The sequence below is a fragment of the Protopterus annectens genome, chromosome 1.part1 (assembly GCF_019279795.1).
Source record: "Protopterus annectens isolate FY-2018-M chromosome 1.part1, PAN1.0, whole genome shotgun sequence".
Classification (NCBI taxonomy): domain Eukaryota; kingdom Metazoa; phylum Chordata; order Ceratodontiformes; family Protopteridae; genus Protopterus; species Protopterus annectens.
Window position 1 is genome coordinate 632,280,996 of NC_056726.1, and position 18,888 is coordinate 632,299,883.

The window sequence follows — 18,888 nt, forward strand, 5'->3', positions numbered from 1 at the left end:
TTTCATAGTACATCAACTGCACTAATGGCATTCACCAGCACTGTCAGCTATCACAGGAACAACAACAATTACATATCTTCTACTTTCCTGGACCTATCAAAAGCCTTTGATATGGTTTCCCATAGTAAGCTTCTAAGCACTCCTCAGAACTAAATTTTTGCCAAGCCAGTCTGGCCTGGTTCCAGGATTACCTTACTGGATGCAAGCAAGCAGTCTCTTGGCAACAGACCTTATCCTCCTTCTACCTGTGATACTAGAAGTCTCCCAAGGCTCAATCTTAGGTCCACTTCTATTTTCAGTATTTACAAGTAACCTATTCACTTCAATCCCACAAGCATCTTTCATTCAATACGCAGACGATTCAACAGTAGTCTGTCCAGCTCCCACTATCCAAGAGCTGCATAGCTTAACACAACAATATTTCCTAGCAGTTGAGACTTGGCTTACTAAAGCCCAACTAATTCTAAACCCCCCAAAAATAAGCTTTTGATCTTCCATCCCTCTAAACCAAGTCTCACCCAGTAACACTTTAAACATTATTTCACTAAATAATACCATCATCTCCACACACCAAACTATTAGGTGTCAAAATCGACTACAACTTAAAATTTGACATTCACATCGTACAAACAGTCAAAAAAGAACATAAAAACTAGGTACTTTGTATAAGAACAAACATTACTACACAAAAAATACTAAAGATACCATTGCCCAATCCCACTTAATCTGCACACTTCTGTATGCAGCTCCCATACTTAACAAATCTAAGAAAATCAGAGCTGGCAAAACTTGAATCCTGTTACAACAAAATTGCCAGGTTCACTACAAACTCACTCGCCAGAGCTCACCACTGTACAACACTCAAGGAACTCAACTGGCTAGAACTCCCCAACCCCCTTCAATACATCGGTTAACCATGGGCCATAAAATACTGTATGAACCTGAGAAAATACCTGCTTTACAAACTCTTTTTACAGCCCTGTGCTTCCAACAGAACCCTACGATCCACTAACAAACACCACATACAAATCAACCTAACCAAAAACTAAGCAGGGGATTCCCTCTTCTCAAATTATATTGGCAAAATCTGGAATGCATTAACAGGAAACATTACAACCATTACAACACTAACCCAGTTTAATATAGCACTAAAAAAATGCTTACTAAATAAATGGCTATGTCCTTGCTATGCTCCAGACTAATCTTTCTCTTTTAATCCTATTACTCTTGCTCTTACTCCGACTGAATCACTTCCTTCTATCCATTCTGTTACCTATACTTCACTGCACACTAACTTGACACAAGCCTACACTATGGTAGTGCTAAGATTATTTTCTTGATATTTCTACTGACCACTATACTTATTCCACAGAAACATATATTTATGTAATCTTTGTTTCTTATTGATTTGAAAACCCTTGCGTGTCAGTGTCTTTAATTACTCCCTCACAAATGTATAATTGATGAAATGCTTCATTACTCATTACCTTAATATGTTCTGTTTTATATAAATTTTATATAATTAGTAATCTAGTCACTGGCTTGTACAGCTGAATTTACAAACTGTCTTAACCAGTCTAACTGAAGTTCTTTGTGTATGTATAATGCTGATTTATTTGTATTTCTGTATGTTTGTTTCAATCTGGAGCTTTTCTCCCTGGGCTCCACTGAAAAAGGACATATGTCTAATTGGGTTTTCCCGGTAAACAAATGTAAAATAAATAAAATAATAGAGTAATAAAATAAAAGGTGTTTGGCTAATGAAGTTCGCAGATGACTGCAAATTAAGAGCCATAATCAAAACTCCTAACAATGTGGACATCCTACAAAAGAAAATCAAATTACTTGCCAAAGAACCAGGCCGAGTACTTCCTAAAAACATTAATATGAAGCTCTTTTCATCTTGTCTTTTAGCAAGACTTCTTCAGATAACATATACTTTCAATATTACAAGTTATATACGCATTAAATTAGTCACATGATCAATTTAAAAGCAATAAAGCACACACTTTTTTCACTACGACCCTCCCTCCCCGTAAGTTTGTTATAAACTAGTATAAGTATGCATATATAAATTAACACATTTTTTTACATTGCATGTAGTGAGTAAAAAAGTTTGTATAATGGGAGCTGAGGGGATAAATGCCAGATGGAATGTTATGGGAGGGTTGTACTGAAAAAGTGTGTGCTTTAGAGAGATCTAAGAATAAGCACGACACTAGTTTATTATCTCTGGCCAGAAAAATAGTGTTGATAAAGGATAGGAGGGCAATAGTGGTGCTATGTTTTGGGTGAAAGCCATGTTGTGTGGGGGTGAGCAGATATTCTTCAAATAAGTGCTCCATGACTTGCTTATGCATGCAATTTTCTAATATTTTTGAGAGAGGTGACAGGTTGGCTATGGGTATGAAATCTGAGATGTCTATGGAGTCACCTCCTTTGTGTATTGGTAGGGTATAAAATTCCTTCCATATAGAGGGAAGTTTTGATTCAGAGATTGAGCAATTTATCCATATAGAAACTGGGAGGGCTAGTGAGTCTGCTGCTATCTGAAGGAAGTAGGGAGGTATATTATCAGCAGATGCAGAATAGGGTTTTACTTTGCAAAGAATAGATTTAATGTAGCTGGTAGGTATTGGTTTAAGGGAAAATGCATTAGTAGAATGACTAGAGGGGTGATATGGTGGATTTATAGTGTTAGAATTTGAGGGGATAGGACTTATCATCTTACTAATAGATTCAATGAAGTAGGACTTGAAAATAGAAGCAGTCTCTTGGGGCGTATTTGTTGGGCAGGGATTAGGAGATGCGGGGTTACTAGAATGTAGTATTTGATTTATAGAGTGCCATAATTTCTTGGTATTTAATCTTTGAGAAGTGGGTGGGTTATTGTATAAATCCCTTTTGTCTTTGTTGATATGTTTTTTTGCAATATTTCTGAGTTCTTTATACTTTTGCAAGTGAGAGGGGAGCTTTGTTTCTATCCAAGTTGTCCACATTCTATCTCTTGTTTTCTTCAAGGAACAGGTAGCATTAGTTAACCATGTTAGATTTGACACATATTGTGCGCAAGGGAGCTAATGAGTTGAGAATATTTAGGAAAGTTCAGTTGAATGTGTTTATTGCTTCGTCTAAGGGGAAATGGGTCAGAAAAGACCAATTCATTTTAGAGAAGAGGGTATTAAATGTTACTGGGTCAAAGTTTGATAGCTTGTGACATTCAATGTATTTATGCAGTCTGGAGAAATGTGAAGAGAACAAAAGAACTTTTACTGGAGAGTGATCACTTAGTGAGTCAGGCAATGTTTCAGGGTTGTGATATTTATGTGGGTCTGAAACTAATATCCAGTTGATTAATTAGCTGGAGTTGGAAGATTTATTAGTATGGGTAGGTGTAGAGATAAGTTGAGTAAATCCATGCAAGTTGATACTTAGAGTTAGGTGAGCAGAGGGATAGCCAGCTTATACTGACATCCCCTTGGAGGATGGTTTCATTATGTATGTGTTGAGTAAGCCAGGACATAATATGTTCAAGTAAGGGGTTGTTGTCACCAAGGGGTATATAAATGGCTGCTACAGTAGCTTTAAGATGATTGTTAAGTTTAAGGTTGGGAATAAGGAGTTTAGCAGGTAGAAAGAATGGGGTGTGTTTGTCTAGAGAAGTGAGTGTAAGATTGTTTGAGTAGACAATGGCTACTCCTCCTCCTTTTTTATTGTGGTGGTCTAGTCAGAGTATATTATATCCAGGAGGGAGCAAATCTTTGTCAGAATTAAGTGGTTTAAGCCAAGTTTCAATGAAGGTAACAATATCCAGGGAGTAAGCTGGTATACAGACATGGAATTCACTAGCTTTATTCAGCGCACTTCTAATGTTCATTGAGTAGAAAGATATATGTTTTCTTGGGAAAGTGAGTTGTCCAATGACTTAATTATTCTTTGAATACTTTAATGCTGAAGGATGTTTTAGTCCAAGGCATTAGGTCCTTTTAGTAAAGTTTGCAGCATATTTTTTTTGTTTGTTTTTTGAATTATTGTTCATGGTGCAGTTTTATTTTGGCTTTCTGGGTCAGTTGGGCAATACTGAGGATAATTTTGCTTTCAAGAGAGATATCTTTGAGCAAAGAAAGGATTTATATGTTTCCTTCATTGCATTCTTAGTTGACTGTTGTCCATTATCAGCTGAAACAGACTTTTTTATACATATAGATTGTGAGCCAAGCTTCTGATGTGGAGCCTATAGCTTTGTTCCCGCCTTCTCAGGTGATTCCAGGCATGGTATGTGATGGAAAGGTACAAATTCATAGAGTCCTCCAACTACCAGCTTCAAAGTTTGTTCCTACTAACATTAATATAGAGAAGAACTCTTGTAAAACTGATAAATATTGGGGCAGTGAATGATACTAGAAACAAGTTTGGGGATGTAATGAGTGCTAATTCAGGAGTTATGACCGATTTGCTACTATTTTTGTCCAAGAACCAGAAGAGTAAGTGGACACAATTTTTCTGCTGTTGCTGTTAATAGCCAACTCTGTAAGAATAATCATCCCTCGATAGGAACCTCTGGCAGTCAATCAACTAACATATGTACATTCTCAACAACCAAAGTGGATTTAACACCGACAGTTAATGATAGCACCAAACTAGGTAAGAATTCTATTTTTTTTAAACATCTTTAATGAATTATCACTGGTGACATAGGCAAATTTGCATTTATATAAAAATAACCAAACTGTAAACAAGTTCACGTTTACAAACATTATACTTCACATATATTTCTGTATATCATATAATGAAAGCAACATTACATACATTTTCAATTCCTGCCTTTTTTTAAGCAGAAGCATCTTTATTAAACAATCACTTACAACACAGGCAGTCATACATTTATATAAATGAAAATAAACCACACCGACACAATCCTAGTTGCAAGCATTTTACATCACGAATCATACCGACACACTCCCAGTTGCAGACATTATACATCACTTATAATCTAAATCACTTTCAGTCAAACATTACATATAGCTTATTTAAGTCCTGCATTCTTTTAAACCTCATTCCTCCCCTGTAGGTATTGTTCCCACATTTCCCATTTTTTTCCTATGTAGTTTGCTCCTACCCTTTTCTAAAGATCTCAATTCCAGTTGCTTTATCTCTGTTACTATATTCACTACTTCTAGTATAGTTTGTTTAGATTTTGATTACCATTTTTTAGTAATTGCTTTTTTGCAGCCACCATAATTCGACACAGCAAGGCCCTTACCATATGTAGGCAATTCCAATTCTGTATCATAGCTCAGAAAAATCTCAATCGTCACACCAATCTGCCCACCCAGCATCCCCTACAGTGCATCCCACAGGGAATCCTTAAAGTCTACCAACTGACTGCACTCCCAGAAAATATGCTCCCATCTTACCTCTTTCTTCCCTCTCACATCTCAAACATTTGCTGTCTACCTGAGGAAAAATTCTCTGGCGTCTACTTGGGGTATAAAAATAGCTAAGGAAACATTTCCAAGCAAAACTTGTAAATCTTCTATATTTTGTTGCTTATTTAGAAGACATACATATATCATCCCATTCTTTCATTGTGACTTGCTTATCCAATTCCCTTCCCAATCCTTTCTAACCTCCTCTGATTGATTCTTATAGTTGTGCAATATTGTATATGCTATACTAATTATTCCTTTTTAATGGCAGTGTCTGCTCTAGATTCTACTAAGAACTCTACCAGTGCTGGTCTTTTGTTTAGTACCCCCCTATTTCTTTCTCTTTCTCTTTGCCTATATACTCTGAAATAAATCCTTGATAGGTAAGGCAATCTTTAACCTGCAGACCAAATAAATTCTTAGTGTGTTCCCATTCTATCATCTTTCCCTCTCTAGGTATTTGCTCCCAATATCTTGGTTTCTTTGACAGTTCTTTTCAATATATTCCAGCCACCTCTTACCTATTGTCTGTATCCCTAATTACAGCCATTCGTATCAGTAGAGTCTCCTTTCTCCATTCCTGTGTTGGCTTAGTGCTTATGATACTTTCTGCTATTTTATAGATATAATATTCTGAATGATTATTGTTATTCTCCTTAAAGGCTCACATCCAAAATCACAGCCTGTGCTTGTTTCTTGAGCCCCCCCCCCGTTTCATTATCATCCCTTTCCACTTTGAATTATAGTTTTCTGCTTGTGCTAAATATAGGAGCTTTAACCGTGTAGTTCTGAAATACTCTTTCCAATTGGGTAATCCCAATCTGCCCTGCTCTACTGGAAAAATCAACTTATTCCACTTGACTTTTGCCATTTCCCCTCCCAGATAAAGTCATTCAGCTCTTTATTAATTGCTATCTATAACTTCTGCTCTGGTTGATAAAAATATGCCTGACCTGTGTGTAAGACTAATGGGACTAAAACATTTTAACTGCTTGTATCTTACTATGTATATCCATATAACAAAGCTTCCATTTTCTCCATTTTTGCATTACCTTTTGTTTAGTCTCTTCCCACATATCCTTAGCTGGCACACAATAATCATTTTAACCCATACTCCTAAATACTTCATTTTATCTTGTCCCCATAAATATTGGTATTGCTGAACCAATTCATATGTGGGTACATAATTTATTGCCTTTGCTTTAGCTTCATTAATTTTATATCCCAAAAAGATTTGAAACTGTCTAAAAATGTTCCACAACACTGTAATGTCTCTTTCTGGTTTTGTCAGGTATAAAATAATATCATTTGCAAATAGAGTCAGCTTTTCTTGACTACCATACCAATTAATATCTTGGAATTTCTGAGTCCCTTATTTTCTTTGCCAGTGGTTCGAAGTATAATGCAAATAACAAAGGAGAAAGAGCACACTCCTGCCTGGATCCTCTGCTAAAGCAGAAATTATCAGAAAGAACCCTATCCACTTTAATTTTCACCTCCGATCCCTCATATATTCTCTTAATCAACCGTACATTTTTTTCAGGAAATGCAAATGCTTCCATTGCCCTGCTCATAAAGTCCCAGTTTACTCTGTCAAATGCTTTCTCTGCATCAAGACCCACCAACAACAACGGTATTTTCTTACATTCTGCTTCTTTCTGGATCATCAGTATTCTGTTTAATATTGTCAAATGTTTGCCTCCCCTCCACAAAGCCACATTGATCCATATGTATCAATTTTAGCATTACTTTTACCATTTTTTTAGCCATTATAGACATGAACACTTTATAATCTGTGGTGGTGGTGCTGCAGTAGCTTTGTCGCCTTACAGTAAGACACTGTCCGGTTTGATTCTCAGTTAGAGCATCTTCTGTGTGGAGACATGCGTGAATGGGTGTACCTTCGTTGAAGGTTGTGCATCAGAGCTGACAACTCGGTACGTAAAAATCAACTGCCAATCATTAGCGGACCGGAGTTCCACTGTGGCGACCCCTAACTGGGAAAAGCCAAAAGACACAACAACAACATAGCCATGAACACTTTATACAGTTTAGTATTGAAATGGGCCTGTATGAAGCTGGATCTGATGGATCTTTAGCCTGTTTAGGTATTATAGCTACCACTGCTTTCTTCCAGGATGGTGGTACTTCTCATCCTCTTAAAATACTGTTAAAACCTTCCAGATCTTTATCATTTTTTTCCTTGCTTCCAAACTTCCACAGGAATACCATCTATTCCTGGGGACTTTCCTGTAGATTGGTTATACATCACAATTTTTATCTCATCTCCTTCTATCTTAACAGTTAGTAATTGAGCCTCATCTACCTCTAACCCTGGCATATTTAATTCTTTCATAAACACTTCCATTTGTATTTTTGCTTGATTTCCACAATTCTCTGCTTTATACAGATGTTCATAGAATTTCTGAAATATTTCTAATACCTCTTCAGGATCTGTTGTTACCTTCCATGTTATAGGCTTCCTAAGCATGGCAGAAGCCCTTTCTACTTTCTGTTGCCTGAGTCATTGTGCTAAAAGTCTTTGTGCTTTAGTGATATTATCAAAAAATGGTTACTTAACAGCAATCTTTCTGAACTCATGCATATTATTGAGGTAAACCCTTAATGTAAGAGTGTTCAATCTCGCCGTTTGTTCTTACACACGGGTTTGGAGCCGATTCTCGGCTCCGAGTCGGCCTAATTGCAAAGCTCTGAATCTCAGAGAAGCTCGAGACCAGCCCATATCCCACAATCCTCCCTGCCATTACTCAGATCTAGTTTGCCGCTGCAACAGATCGGATCGAGGAGAGCTTGGACCAGATAGAGAATTGAGTTTTACTTACTATTTTCAGATAAGATACTGATTTTTTTCCTGATATTACCTTATAATTCTTAGATTATTATAGAAGTGCTGTGTGTGTGTGTTTTATATATATATATATATATATATATATATATATATATATATATATATATATATATATATATATATATATATATATATATATATATATCTATATAGATATATATATATCTATATATATATATATATAGATATATATATATATATATATATATACCCTTTTTTTTCTTCAGGCACCCTTTGTGGCCTAACCCTTCTTCTTTGGGTGTGGTTTTTGTGAGTGTCTTCTTTATATAGCCCTTTCCACATATATATATTCATATAGGATTAGCATTTTTTCTATACTCATTAGTTATTGTTGTTATAGTAGTATGTCAGAAAAGGCTAAATCTGGCTTTAAAAGATATCAGTGTGGGCAGAAAATGTCCATTACTGACAATCATGCTTCCTGCATCTACTGTCTTGGCCCTCTCCATCTCCAAGAGGATTGCTCTATTTGCCATTCCTTTAGCAGGAGGGTCATGACAGATAGGTGCAGGAAGCTCATAGACAGAGGATTACTGAAGCCTGCCTTTCAAGAGGCTTTGGACAAGTCGGATCAGGCTTCTAAATCCTCAAAGGGGTCGAAGATGTCGGAGCCCATGTCATCGGCTCCGAGTTCATCTTCTAGGGTTCGTTCGCCGGTTCCACAGATCTTGGGGCCGAGCGTCGAACATTTATCTTTTCCTGAGCCCCAGATCTTGGAACCGGTGTCAGAACTGCCACCATTGTCCATTCTTCGGTCGGTGCCATCTTCGGCTCCTTCGACCCGTTCTTCCAGACCCTTGTCTGAGACAGATGTGGATCGTGTCATGCAGAAACTCATGGAAAACACGGCCCTTTCTAATTTAATTGCAGTTTCCTCCCAGTTGGTGTCGAAACTAGAAGGCCTCCCCATATCTCCAACGGGTCCTCCTTCGAGACCCATCCAGATCTCGGAGCTGGGAGAGGATGACCTGATGATAGTGGAGCCCTCTGTGCCAAAACCGTCCATTGCACGATCGACACCATTGACTTCGACTCCTTTGGAACCGATAGGGGAGTCACGGAGCCGATGGTCTTTGCTCGGTTCAGGGACCGAGAGTCGTACCGACCTGTCGGTACCGACTCTCCCTCTCGGGCCTCGGCACAGACTGGCTCGGCTCCGACCTCGGGGTCGAAGCCCACAGCACCTGGGTCTGGAATGCTTCCATATTCTTCGGAACCGGGGGAGCCCTCGGACAGGGGTTCGGGGGCCTTTGACCCTATGAGGAAGGTATTGTCTGCACAGACAACCACATCATCAGGGGAATCTTCTCCTTCCCCAAAAGGGCCACTTTCTGTTTCTGCTCCCATGATCCATCCCAAGCGTAGAGCCCAATTGCCTCAGCCACCCCCAGAGGGTTGCCCCTGTTCTTTGGAGGCCTCACCAGAAGCCCCCCTCTGATGAGGTCCCGAGGAAACGGTTGTGCAAGAGGAGGCACATAGATTCCCTACAGGAATCTCTAACGTCTGACACTGACTTGGATGAGGCAGAGGGGTCCCCCAAATCTCCCTCGGAGGATGTGTCATTTGCAGACATCCTGGAGATCTTGAAACAGAGGGGTGATTGGCAATCCCTAGCCCCCACTGAGGACAAGTCGGTGCTGCTGAAGGCTTTTGGGGTTCAACCTTCTACCTCCTGGGTGACTCCGCCCTTTGATGAATTAATGGATTTGATTGCTCGAAGGGCGTGGGAGGCACCTGACACAGTGGAACCAGTCCCTAGGAAACCAAACAAGTTCATCACTGCGCCCCAAGATAAATGTTATCTCACCAAGGGAGTTCCTGTCGATGCTATGGTGGTGGCGGCAGCCACGAAAAAAGGAGATGTCTGAGTCTTCCTCATCTGTTCATCCTCCTAATAAGGATTCTAGGACTATGGACAGATATGGGAAGCGCATTTTTAGTTCAGCGACTTTTTCCATGCATTCGCTAAACTATTTGACCCACTTCACACGTTTGCAGAGGGATCTCATCAAGGAGCTGACAGATACCCTCCAGGGTAACACAGATGCTGCTGTTTCAGAAAAGGTAACAGCACAACTTAACACCCTCACCTCCATAGTAAACTCATCCATGAGGCTCATCTCGTATGCAGCCGAGGGATCGAGAAGAGCTGCAGCTTCAGCGATTGCTCTTCGAAGACAATCATGGATGCGGCTGTGCTCCTTCGCGGAAGCCTTCAAGTCTTCTTTTGCCAATGCCCCTTTTGATGTGCCACACTTTTCGGGCCCAAGGTTAAGGAGACTCTCACTCGGTGCGCGCAAGAGGGAAAGACCCTGTCTGCTGTCGGGGTCCATTTTTCTGCTCCTACTAGACCGTACCCCAAAGGGCAACGAGGCGGAAAAATGTGGTTCCGTAAGAATCAGGGATCTTTCCAGACCACACAGAGTGATACTCCCTCCAGAGGCAGAGGAGGGGGTAGAAATGGAAGATGCCGCCCTGGCGGCAGAGGGGGTCCGCATAACCAAGGCGACAGGGATTCCATCCTTGGGAAGCCTTTCCAGCACTCCTGAAGGGAGGCCCGGCTGTCCTGCTCTGGAGGCAGTCGGGGGTTGCTTGGCTTTATACCCACTGGCCTGGCTAAACATTACTTCGGCTTCTTGGGTAAAAAGCATTATAACCAGAGGATACAAAATTCCCTTCAGTTCAATGCCACCTCTACAAAGAAAGTTTCCAGACGTGCCACCCCGTCTGCGAAAGCTAGCAGCTGTAGAAATTTCAAAGCTGCTCGAAAACAGAGTCATCCAACCAGTCCCGGCGGACCAAAGAGAATTCAGAACTTACTCAAGGTTCTTTTTAGTTCCAAAAAAGACAGGGGACTGGAGACCGATCTTAGATCTCAGCCATCTCAACAACTTCGTGAAGAAGGAAAAGTTCCAGATGGTCACGCTTCAATCAATCCTTCCATTCTTACAGAAGGACGATTGGATGTGCTCTATAGATCTCAAAGACGCATACTACCACATCAAAATGACCAGACCGTCCAGAGATCACCTGCGCTTCCGGCTGGGAGCCAGTCACTTTCAGTTTCGAGCTCTGCCCTTTGAACTCACCTCAGCCCCCAGGGTATTCACCAAATGCATGGCAGTAGTTGCGTCTCACTTGAGACGACAAGAATTCCAAGTGTTTCCCTATCTGGACGACTGGCTCCTCACCGCCACCACCGAGCGTCGCCTATTGCAAGCCAGAGACTACACAATCGGCCTTTGTTCCCACTTAGGGATATCCATAAACTTTGAAAAGTCTTGCTTATCGCCCTCACAGTGTATTTCCTTCATCGGAGCAGACCTAAATACACGATCGTCACTACTGAAGCTCCCCCCAATAAAAGCTTCAACACTCAAACAGCAGGTCCTTCTTCTTCTGGTCAGCAAGAAAGCCCCAGCCAAACTGGTGTTAAAAGTGTTGGGACTGATGGCAGCCGCACTAATTGCAGTTCCTATGGGAAGGTTACACATGAGGATCCTACAATGGCTGCTCTTCGCACAGTGCTCGTTCCAACACCTTCCCCTAGCGCACGAGATCAGGATAACAGAATCTTGCAGACGGGACCTCTCATGGTGGGTGCGCGATCAGAACCTCACTGTGGGTCGTCCGTTCGTTCTACCCAGTCCAACAGCCACAATAACCACGGACGCTTCCCTGATAGGGTGGGGGGGGGCCTTTTTCAGGGAAGAACAGTCCAAGGTGAATGGTCCAGCATGGAGTACACTCTACATATAAATGTTCTGGAGTTGAGGGCGGTGTTCCTGGCGTTGCAACACTTCCAAGCCCTTTTACCTCTAGGAACAGTAGCAGTTCAGACAGACAACATGTCTGTAGTCTGGTACATAAATAAACAAGGGGGAACCAGGTCTTACTCGTTATGCAGACAGGCCATGAGAATTTGGCAATGGGCAGAATCCACGGGTCGCTTTCTGATAGCAACGCACATCCTGGGGTCATCCAACGTCATTGCGGACAGGTTGAGCAGAGCCATCCTGTTACCTCACGAGTGGTCCCTCAATTCACAGATGGCAGAAAAGATCTTCCGCAAATGGGGCCAGTCTTGCTGCGATCTGTTTGCTTCCCCGTTGAATGCAAAATGCAGAAGCTACTTTGCCCTTCTACCCCCTCCGGGGGATGTCCCCAGGGACGCACTGATACACGATTGGCCCCCGGGTCTCCTATATGCATTCCCACCAACTCCATTGATTCCCAGATTTCTACAGAAAGCCAGGAACCTGGAAAGGACTATAATACTCATAGCCCCATTCTGGCCTCGTCAAATAAGGTTCCCCTTTCTTCTAGCATCAAATAGAGAAACCATGGATTCTGGACCCAGTACCAGATCTACTGACACAATCGTCGGGAGTTCCTCACCCGTCTCTACAGCCCCTCAAACTAGCAGCTTGGCTGCTCTGCTTCCCTGCCTAGCCAGGTCTCATCTACTCCCTCCGGCAGTTCAACACATTCTGGTTTCTTCTCATAAAGCTTCCACTACTAAACTCTATAAGAGTAAGTGGAAACGCTTTGTATATTGGGCATCTAGTCAGAACCTAGACCCCTTGGTAGCTCCTCTACATAAAATTTTAGAATTCTTATCCATCCTTTTTCACGAAGGAGCTTCTACTTCCACGCTAAGAGTACAGTTGGCGGCCATATCAAACTTCAATATTGGTGAGGAAGGTTCTCCCATTATGTCTCACAGACTTTGTAAGGCCTTTATGAAAGAAACCTTCCATCTTAGACCGCCTGTCAGAAAACCTTTCTTTCCATGGAGCCTGAATTTGCTGCTGTCGCAACTCATGTTGCCACCTTTTGAACCTGCTTCGTCATGTCTCTTAAAGTTCTTATTGTGGAAGACGCTGTTTCTCGTCGCCATAACCTCAGCTCGTAGAGTCTCAGAGCTGCAGGCATTATCGGTCAGACCACCTTACTTGATATTCCATCCAGACAGGGTCTCTTTGCGTACAAATCCATCTTTCCTTCCAAAAGTATGCTCAGTTACAAATATTAACCAGTCTATAGAACTCCCTACCTTTTTCAAAAACCATACTAACAAACTGGAGTATATGTTGCACAAGTTGGATGTTCACAGGCAATTAAGATTTTATTTAGATAGGACCAAAGCTTACAGGAAAATGGATCAGCTCTTCGTCGCATTTGCAGACAATAAAAAGGGCATGGCAATTACTAAACGTACACTATCTAAATGGCTTGCTGACTGTATAACATTTGTATACTCTAAATCAAAGCAATCCTTACCCACCAAACCTAAGGCCCATTCTACCAGATCCGTCTCCACTTCCTTAGCTCATGCAGCTCGTTTGCCTTTGGACACTATTTATGCAGCAGCCATGTGGTCTAAACCACATACTTTCATCACTCATTATAGAGTGGACAAGGTCTCCAAGGATAGGACATCATTTGGTTCCACTGTGCTTAGGAACGTTCTTCCATGAGTCACTCGGGGTTATGGAGCTAGGGACGCTACCCGTGTGTAAGAACAAATGGCGAGAACACCCTTACATAAAGAAGTTATGTCCTTACCATAACGTTCCATGTAGAGTGTTCATCTCGCCTTTGTTCTTACATTCCCTCCCCCCCCACGTGTTTGGAAGAACTGTTAGGATTAGAGTCTGATCGACGTGTCTTGACCCCTTCTGGGGTATATGGTCCCATGTGTCATGGGATATATGCTTAGACCATTAGTTATTGCTATGGTGAGAGAGTGTCTCTGAATGGCTGAAGAGAGTGTATACTTCTAGCACCGCAGGTGTTGGATCTTTTGGTCTGGTTTGTTTGCAAACTAGATCTGAGTAATGGCAGGGAGGATTGTGGGATATGGGATGGTCTCGAACTTCTCTGAGATTCAGAGCTTTGCAATTCGGCTGACTCGGAGCCGAGGATTGGTTCCGAACCCGTGTGTAAGAACAAAGGCGAGATGAACACTCTACATGGAACGTTATGGTAAGGACATAACTTCTTTTTTTCTGCTTAGCATTCTGCAGTTGATCCTCTTCTTGTTCTGTGAGGGTCTCCCTCATCTGCAATGCATTAACATTTGTCAGTCCCTCTAAATAATTCTTGATACTTCTTAACCATAGCTCCCTTTCTTTTATTTCCACCTATTTTTATACCCCACATTAATTTTATTCCAGTCCCTAGCTAAATTTTCAGAAGTAATTTCCATCCTCTCAAATAGCTCCTGAATAATCTCCACTACCCATTCCTTAAATTCCTTTCTTTTCAACAGATAGGTGGGATAGTGCCAGTATCTCATTTTTATTTCATTATCCATGTTTTTATTTTAATTATTATTGGCACATGATCTGAAATACTTATTGGGTGCATATCAAGACCTTCAATTAAATGCACGTGTTCCTGTGAAATGTAAATTCTGTCTAGCCTAGCCCAGTTTTTATATTTTGGGGAATAATATGTAAATTCACTCTGAACTCCTGTTACTGAATTCACATCTTCTATGCCCAATATTTTCATAAATTTCTCAAAACTCTACCCTCCTTTGTTATACTTTCCATTCTGGGCCCTCCAGACACATCTTCACTGCTGCAAATCAAATTCCAGTCTCCACTTATAAGTAATATTCCTTGCCGAAAACTGATTATTTCTCCCAGAATTTTCTTAAGCACTGTTATAGTAGCTTTAGGTGGAATATAAATATATGCCAGTGTAATCATCCTCCCTTGCCAGTAGCCCCTTAGCTTTACAAATCTGCCATTATTATATTTTTTATCCTCTTCTATCACTATTAGAGCTCTTTTTGTAGTTAATGTAAATACTCTTCTTTTCCTTTGTCCCAGATATTCTGCTGAATAACCATCCTAAAAACTTTCACTATCAAATTCACATGTTCAGTTCTTTCCAAAAGTGTCTCCTATAACATAACTATTTGCTCTTTACATTTTTAATATAGTTGACTATTCTTTCTTTTTTTGTATTTATCTGTTAGACCATTGACATTTAAAGACATTACAGAAAACATCATTGCATTAAAAAGTTATTTTTCCCACTTTTTATGTATAACACCTTTTTTGTTAAATGTCTAGTTCTAGCTTTTGTGTTACATGTGTACACTGTTTGGTCGGTTGAACCTTTACATAGTTGTTTCTTGTCATATCCATTTCAGCCTATGTCACATCTTAGAAAACTTTTTGTTTTATTGAAAGCCCTCAAAAATACCCCCCTAAAACCTATTAATTTATTTAATACTAACACACAAAATTATGTACATCTCCCAATATTGAAGTTTTACCCCCCAATAGGAACAGATGCCCCAGAATGATAGCCACACTCATAGACTTGAGTTAACCTAAAAGAAAGATTATCCATGCTAAGACAGATGGTGCAGCCTGTGTTTTTACTAAGTGTTAACTGGTTTTGGCTTAGCTGTATAGCTATCCCAGCTGGGAAAACTACTGAATGATTTTAGAGGACATTATGTCCCAGCCAGTTTCTCTTTTTTTTTCCCCAGCCAATCACTCTTCACCAGACTGTAACCAGTTTCTCTTTATCAGATTGTCTCCGTGGGAACATGAGAACCAGGCAGTCAATTTCTCTTTATCAGATTCTTTATACGGAGACATAAGGGCCAAATACAGAATTGCTACTAAGCATACATTCATTTGCAAGAAAAAAGCCTCATAATATTCAATATTCATTTTGTTTACTTGCGTCCTCTTAAAACTTGTTACTAAATCAATATAAGGTCCTTAATTCAGTCATTCCCCCATGCAAGAATTAGAAAAAGCACATTCATTTTTCTTTTGCCATGCTCTTTTTTAACCATTTTTTTCTACATTGCAGTGCCTACATTTCTTAAAACTGAACAAGAAGAAAGAGAGAATGGAGAAAGAAAGGGAAAACAAAACAACAATGCCTATTTACAATTCCAATTACACTTAAAAATAACTGAGAAAACTTTACTTCATAGCATGCAAAGAAAACCATACACCACTTTCTCCTTTCTGAGTATTAATGACATGAAGTAGGGCATATACTTTAGAGTCTAACACAAGTCCAGAAAATTCTGAAAAAGTCCAATATTTCCAGATTCTCTTGTTGTCATATTTCACAAATATCATTATTGCATTGTAATCCCACTTTAAGTTATTGGTTTTATTACTGTTCATCTCCATCTCCCAAATCCTGTATCTGCTTCCTTTCCAATGTACTCTTGATTCTTCTAGTCAACTGTTGTGCTGTCTTCCTTCTTTTCAACATTTTTCATTCAAACAGTGGAAAAAGTTTCACAGGTACAATCCCTTTGTGATCTTAATTACAAGGAGAATAAGAAGTACAATCTTTTTCTATTTCACAGCTCACTTTTTGTTGGACAAACTTTTTGTATTTCCTCCTCAGAGTGTACCTCATCAAAAAATTATTTTATCCTTCCAGGGAATAATATCTTGAAGACAGCTGGGTAGGGTAGGTTGAATCTCATACATGCATCTCAACATTCCCTTACTAGTGGAATAAATGTACTGCTGTTCTCCATGGTGTACAATGAGTAATCATTCTCCACAAACACTCTACTGTCTCCCACTTTTAGTATTTTTTCCTTCTGCCACAGTTTTGTCAGAATCAACTCCTTCTGCTGGTAAAATTGCATCTTTACTATTAAAGGTCTAGTTTGCTTTCTCATAGTCAGGTTTGGAGCATATACACAATGTGCTCTTTCAACTATCAACTCCTGCTGTGGAATACCAGCCCAGTTGCTTATTTGTGCTTTCATAACATTAATGCAGTCTATTCCTTCCAGCTTCTCTGGTATGGATGCAAATTTCAGGTTTTTACTATGTGCTCTGTTCTCTTATTCTATAGTTTTTTTTAAACATCTCTTCCTGAGCAGTCACATATTCAGCCAATGGTTTCTTCATTTCATATTCTGAGTTTTGCAGCCTTATCAACTTGTGTGAATATCTGTTTAAAGCTTCTTCCATTTTTCCATCCTTTTGTTGTTTGTGTTGATATACTCTATCAGTGTTTTGTTTATTTTAATCAGGTCTGTGTGCATTTGTCTTGTATCTCCCTGAGGTTACTGGAAGTCATGTCTGGAGGTTGCATTACTTTTTGCTTAACAGATGCAGAACTTTCCACAGTCAGTGTTTCTTCCTTACTATTTTGTATCTAAATTTTTCCAGGTGCTCTGTATTTCTTTTTTCCTGGCATCCAGGCAATACACTTACTAGCCACTTAGTGAAATTTACCCATAAACATAAAAGTCTACTGCCCTTTTCTGAGTTTCTGTTTTCACACTGAGAGAGCTAGAGTTAAGCTGTTACTCAATGTGCAGCCATCTTGAAAGTCAAACAAACAGACTTCAGCTTAATAGATAGATATTCTGACAATCCTATGGTGTGGACATTAATGTGCCCTAGAGGGCAAAAGGTTGCAGAGCTCTGGATGGTCAGGCTTGAATGATGGACATTGATGCAGTGCTACATACCTAGTAGTAAGGATTACTGCAACAGTGATCTATATGAACCATCTACTACTTCTTGCACAACTGTACTTTCTTTGGCCTCATTTCTTAGTGGTGGAGGAGCTGATTCTTAATATATCTGGTTCATACCAGTATATTTCTGAGCCTTTATTGTTATCATATAAAACCAATGTAGCTGTTTTGTTTACTTAATTTTATCCCTTGTTAAGTGATCTGATTAAAAAAACAAAAAGATTATGTGGTTACATTTGAAAAATAAAACAAATTGCAAAGTTGTATTAAATCAACCATCCAATTACTGCAAAGAAATTATGTGCTTATATTTGAAAAAAATGTAAAAAGTTCTATTAATCAATCCTCCAAACATCATGAACATGTTTTAAATATTGCTTTGTAAACTTTGAAAGGTGCAACTATTTGTGACCTCTCCATTTCAGATTACATTTCCCTCTTCTTCTGGATCGAGACTCCATACATTGAAACTGTTGCACTGATTGCTCTGAAGAACAGAAAGTGTACTTCCACAATTTTTTTATTAGATACATTTGACCTTGTCAGCATGGAGGAGGGAAAGGCATGTTGGAGTAGAAATGTTATGACTGCTGCCAAGAAAGCCATTATCTGTAAAAGGAAGTCCCCACCAGCTTATTGTTGGGCTTCAGTTCATCAGATATATTGAAACAAGCATAAAAGCTGCCATGAAGGTTCTGCTTGGAATAGCCTGTTTTATAGATGGTAAATCCCCATTAATAGGAATAGAAGCCAGAACTGTTTCATTCTCCTACTTTTTACACACACACTTTGTTTTTTTCCCTGCTTTATGTTGTCTGCTCATTTAGTAGATGCAGTACATGAATAAATGATGAGTTGGCTTAATGGTTAAGGTGTTTACCTCACAAGCAAAAGATAGAGAGTTTGATTCTCACTTAGGAGAGCATGGCTAGGCTTAAAATGATGACCACCTGGGGCCATTAGTCTAAGAATCACCTATGAACCTCTTAAATGCCCTGTTGTTGTGTTTTTAAAGTCTTGATTCTCTTCTACCATAGACTGCACAACCTGGGTCCTGATTATCTAGAACAGTT